This window comes from Vipera ursinii, assembly GCF_947247035.1.
Source record: "Vipera ursinii genome assembly, chromosome: Z".
Classification (NCBI taxonomy): Eukaryota; Metazoa; Chordata; class Lepidosauria; order Squamata; family Viperidae; genus Vipera; species Vipera ursinii.
Window position 1 is genome coordinate 69,001,244 of NC_139517.1, and position 6,100 is coordinate 69,007,343.

The following is a 6,100-nucleotide window of genomic DNA, read 5'->3' on the forward strand; positions in this document are numbered from 1 at the left end:
CTAGACAATTCTTAAAAGTATGTCTTTACAAACTTCCATCTGAAAAATGGGGGGTGAGGGGTGGGGGAATGAGGTGACCCAGGTGAGAATGCTGAATTAGATGAATACCGGTATGTTTTTGTTGTTGTTTTAATTTAGTTTTTGTGACAATGAATGAGAAGAGTTCACCAAATTGTAACATTGTGTTGTAATTCCCATTTGTTCTTTTATGTCACTAATGAACACAGTATACTATAGTATTAGTATAGAGCAGGGGTAGGCAACCTCGGCTCTTTTATGACTCATGGACTTCAACTCCCAGAATTCCTGAGCCAGCTATGCTGACTCAGGAATTCTGGGAGTTGAAGTCCATGAGTCATAAAAGAGCCGAGGTTGCCTACCCCTGGATAGAGAATAGAATAGAGTAGAATACAGTAGAGTAGAACAGAACATTTGCCAAATGTGATTGGAATTTGTCCATAAGCTCTCAGCGTACATACAAGCAACAAATGATAAATCATAATAATAATAAAATAAAAAAATCATAAATCATATACTAACAGGCATGAGGTAACCCCTGATTTTAAGAGAAGAAAAAAATTGCAGGAGACCAACAGGGACCAAACAGGCTCAGCAATCATGAGACGCTAAGAGCTTGTTGGATAAAAAATAATGGGAAATAATGTGAATGGAAAAATAAGCCTTTAGGCCAGCTACATACGAGATTTATAAAGGTCCAAACGACCACTAGATGGTGGCAAAGTATACGACTAGGACATTTTCACTGGAACAGCATCAAGAAAAGATTCTCAAAATTTGGGCTGTAATTTCAAGGGGATCTCAAACAACTGAGACCATACCTTTAAAAAATAGTAATTAGGTTTGCACAGACCAAATAGGAAGTGTTTTAAAAATATTATTTATTTAATAATATGATAGTTATAGCTGCTGATCTCACACAAATGACTCTTAAGTGGCATACACACATAGAAAACCCATCACATTTAATCCCAGGCATACAAGAATAAACAATAAAAACAAAAACTCTTTATAATTCCCATTAAAAAGAAAGAAAGCACCTCACAACAGCAGAGCTCATCTAAATGCTAACCTCAACTTCTTGGAAAACAGCCAGTTTTTCAGTACCTTAGGAAAGGCTAACAAGCCATTTCTGAGAGATGCTGTTCTGTAGGACAAAGTCTGCAACTGTGAAGATAATGTCTCTGGGGTCCAACAAGAAGATGTGTGATAGGAGGGATCTGGAACATGCTCCCTCTAAATTGAAAGCTTATTCCTGCTTTGCTTTCTTTATTTTCTTCATTTGTTTTTTCTAAATTTGTATTGATGTTTATTTTGCAAAAAAAACTTTAATAAAAATTAACAAAAAGGAAAATTATGCTACTGTGGCTACTTTTTAGAATAAAACTGAGTTCTGAATATGAAGATGTCAGCATGACAAAATTTAGTTACATGTCTCCTTATAGTTATATGAATGCTTAGGAATTTCACAATAATTGTAACTAAGCTTGTTTATTATATTTTTGTTGTAATAAATGTATGGTTTGATCTGTTCCTGAATTACAAAATTCTAAAAGTATCTTATTAAGGAGAGAGAATGCTTTAAATTTTAAAATTATGGATAACATATTTGTTATTATTAGTTACAAAGACATGTCCGACCCATCGCGACCCAATGGACAATGTTCCTCCAGGCCTTCCTGTCCTCTAGCATCTTCTGGAGTCCATTTAAGCTCATGCCTACTGCTTCAGTGACTCCATCCATTCTCTGTCGTCCCCTTCTTTTATTGCCCTCAATCTTTCCCAGCATTAGGCTCTTCTCCAGTGAGTCCTTCCTTCTCATTAGGTGGCCAAAGTATTTTAGGTTCAACTTCAGGATCTGGCCTTCTAAAGAGCAGTCAGGGTTGATCTCCTCTAGGACTGACCGATTTGATCGCCTTGCAGTCCAAGGGACTCGCAGGAGTCTTCTCCAGCACCAGAGTTCAAAGGCCTCAATTCTTTTGCACTCAGCCTTTCTTATGGTCCAACTGTCACAGCCATACATTGCAACTGGGAAGACCATAGCCTTGACTATACGCACTTTTTTGGCAGGGTGATGTCCCTGCTTTTCAGTGTGCTGTCTAGATTTGCCAGATAACATATGTACATATGCAAATATCCAAGTAGAGCATGTGAACAATATTAGATACCCAAAGTAAAGTTAAGTGAATAACAGATATATGAAAGGGCTATAAATTAAAAATAATCATGGTGAAACCTTTGTGAGTATCATTAAACTAGCTGAACTTGTTATACTAATGAATCTAGGCATAACTTTCATTTGCCCCAGCAGCAATGCACACTTCCAGATTGCTGCTGACTTTGCTACGTTCAGAAGTGTGAAAAAAGTTTTGCTCATTTCTTTGAAAAACTGCTATAGAAATTGATTTCATCACAGAGTGATGTGTGAAAGTGGTCAGTGAAAAGCGATCAGAGGTCAAAGACAATTATATGTGATGCTAACCACATCACTTTTTTGTCATGGTGTCTTAGAACTAGGCTACAAAATAGTAACTGTTTTGCTTGCAGCTAAATTTTTTCCAAGACATCTTGTTCCAGTTGTTATAGCTTAAAAATCAAAAGTATTAAAGAAATAGCAGGAGTCTGTCAATGGCAAACCTCTACAAAGAGTTTTTTCTTCAGAAATGCACACTATTATATAAACAAATGTCCCAGTTTTCCCACACAATTGCTATGCTTCTGAGACTTTCTAAGATTGGTGAGATGTCCTCTTCATGTAGTTTTGTGAACCATGATGCTTCATGGCACTTTCATAAAATTGAGCAACGTGATTTCATTACATTACTCAACAGACTTTCACTCAAATCCAGAGAAGAGAAGATGTAAATGAAAACTATAAACTATAAAACTAGAGGGGGAAGATTAGGAATATAAAGACAAAAAATAATACAAATTATGAAAAATATAATGTGAAAAAATGAGATGTAGAAGAAAAAAGGTGAATATGTGTGTGTGTGTGTGTCTGTGTCTGTGTCTCTGTGTGTGTCTGTGTGTCTCTGTGTAATATACAAAGAAAATACTTCCCCTTCATCAAGACAAATGTAAACAATTTCAGTAACTTTTCATCTTCTCTAATATTTCATCCAATTTTTTTTCTTCCCATTCCTTATTCTTTATCAGCAAAAGTCTGTTAAGAGCTATCAGAAATAATAACACATATATATTAAATTTAATCAAATATTTAGCTTAATATTCCTTTCATTCATTTACTTTTAACCCAGAAATATCATTTTCTCTAGAAATACAATATTTTATTATCATTTTCTCTAGAAATACAATATTTTATCATATCTCTTATCTATAAACCTTTAAAGCCTCTAAAGCCAAGTAAATTCTAGCAAGGACTACTGGAAACGGCAATAAATAAAAAATATTGATCTTTATTATATTATTGTATGTGTCCCAGACTTACTTGGGTTGAAGATTATATAAATTTGATTAATAAATAAATATAATTATCTCTTCAGATATGTCCCACAAGTTAATTTCTTGTATTTTTTTCTGTGTGTATAAACTGCTTCACAGGTTTCACACATATTAGAAATTAAATCTATATTTTAACTGAATAAGACAATTTGCAATCCTTTCCTTTAGTTTTAACACCATAGCTTCAGTGAAAATACAAAAGAAAACAAAAACCTTCTTCCCATATATTATCTGTGAAAAAATCTTTAAAGGCTTGTAATTCACTCCTGGTCATGAAAAACTCTGTAAAAGATACTGGAAAGAACAGCATATATATTTTTTAATCTTGATCAAATAGCCAACTTTATATTCATTTTGCTTTTAAAAATCTTTAAATATTGTCTTAAAAACAGATTTCATTTCTCTCTCTCTCTTTTTTCCCTCAGGAACTCCTTCATGAATATCATACACTTCTTTTGTAAATCCAGGATGAAAGTTGTCCAGGCCACTTTCATTTATTATCTGTGTACCCTTTTAATTTTTAAGACAGCAGTTGGTTTAATTTGTTAGTCCTGTGTAAAATCTTTTTCCATATAATTCTTATATCATTTTTAAATCCATACCAGAACAGCCTGGTTCTCAGTGTTAAATAGTGGGGTTTTGGTACAGGAATGACAACACAAGGCTGTGTAGAGGATAACTCATACTTTTATTTCTTGTTGGAACTGTACTGAAGCAAGGGCTGCAACCAGTCACAATATATAGTCTAGCCCCTAGGCAGCAGCCAATAGGTTTGAACCAACCATTGCCGCCTGGGGCTAGCCAATTGCAGGACAGGAGACAGTTAGTCTGGGTTGCTGGAGAGCCATTAGCTGCTCCAGCAACCCATGTGGTGTATCACAAGAGCCCAGTACATAACACCCCTCCCCTCTTAGATCAAACTATGACAACAACATTTAGTCTTGACAGTTGTCAAGACTTATTAAACAACACACACACAATAAAGTAATAATAATAAAAATAATAACAATCACTGTGGAATACAATGAGATTAAACAATGTCTAAATGATCAGACTTCCATTGCAGTAATAGGCAGTTACACAAAGCACTAGTTTCTGTAGTTTAGTGGCAACAGGTTTTACAACAATATATATCTCTTTATTTTACAATGTAATCTTTAAGGTATGAAGGAGGCTTGTGTGCCCTAGAGGAACGCCTCGGAGTTCCCATCACTTTGTGGTCTACCAGCTTACCCAGTGGGCTGGGTAGATTTGTGTCCCTTTGTGCTCCAGAGTCAAGGGGATTCGAAACACTGGCTGGCCTCACCAGGTTGGCCCACCCCAGAGTCAGTCTGTTGGCAGAGTAGGCACAGCGGTTGCTGACGTTTGGTTGGCTCGTTTCGTCAGGGGGTCCATGTTGCACTCCCGAGCTCCTCAGTTCTCCCTCTGGTTCCATCTTCACTGAGAAGGAAAAGTCCTGGTAGTCCATGTGAGGGCTGGCTTGGCTGCAAGTTTGAGGACCTTGGGAGGGACTTATGATGCAGTCCTCGCTTAGTGGCCATTCTGGAAATCTTTTTTTTAATTCCATTTATATCCCGCCCTTCTCTGAAGACACAGGGCGGCTTACAAACTTAGCAGTAGCCTTCATTTTATGTATATGCCTGCTTATTAGGGCTTTTCACACACACCCCAAGCGGCATTATTACAAAGTCAGCTTAATTGCCCCCAACAATCTGGGTCCTCGTTTTACCTACCTCGGAAGGATGGAAGGCTGAGTCAACCTTGAGCCTGGTGGGATGCGAACCTGCACTAATTGCAGGCAGCTGGTGTTACTTAAGGAGGCATTAGCCCACTGCTCCACCAAGGCCCTTTTCCTGAGCTGATCGATGTGTCTCCTGACAACTCACCCTCCCTCCAACCCCACTTCATAAGATAGGGGTCTGGATACCTTGGTGATTTGACCAGGAACCCACAAATTCCCCTGACCATACTTCCTGGCCCAAACCCAATCGCCTATGTGCAGCCCCCTCAGGGGTTTTGGTTGAGAGGCTTCTGCTGCCACTCTGTCTGGATGCAACCTGTCCAGTTTAGTAATCAAACGCCTCCCCCAATGTAGTTCAGCAGGACTTTTACCTGTAGCAGTGCAGGGTGTAGAATGCTGGCAGAGTAAAAAATCTGTGATGCCAGTCACCTGTGACAATGCGCTTGAGTGCCTCCTTAGTTGTCCTCACCATGCGTTCGGCTTGTCCATTAGAAGATGGATGAAATGGTGCAGACGTTGCATGTCTGATGAGATTAGCTCTAAGAAAAGCCTGAAATTCAGCAGCAGTGAATTGGGCCCCATTATCAGAAACTAAGGCATCAGGCAACCCATGTGTTGCAAAGAGTTTTCTCAGCACCTGGATGGTCCTAGCAGTAGTCATGTCAGGAACTGGAATTACTTCCAGCCATTTTGACTGGCTATCCACTACTATCAGGAAGAGCTGCCCCTGAAAAGGCCCAGCGTAGTCTATGTGAATCCTAGACCAGGGAGTGTGCGTTTCCTCTCACCTGTGAACTGGGGCCTGTGGCATTTCAGGCCTAGATTGCTGGCATGTATAACAACCATGGACTTGACTCTCAATGGCCTTATCAAGAC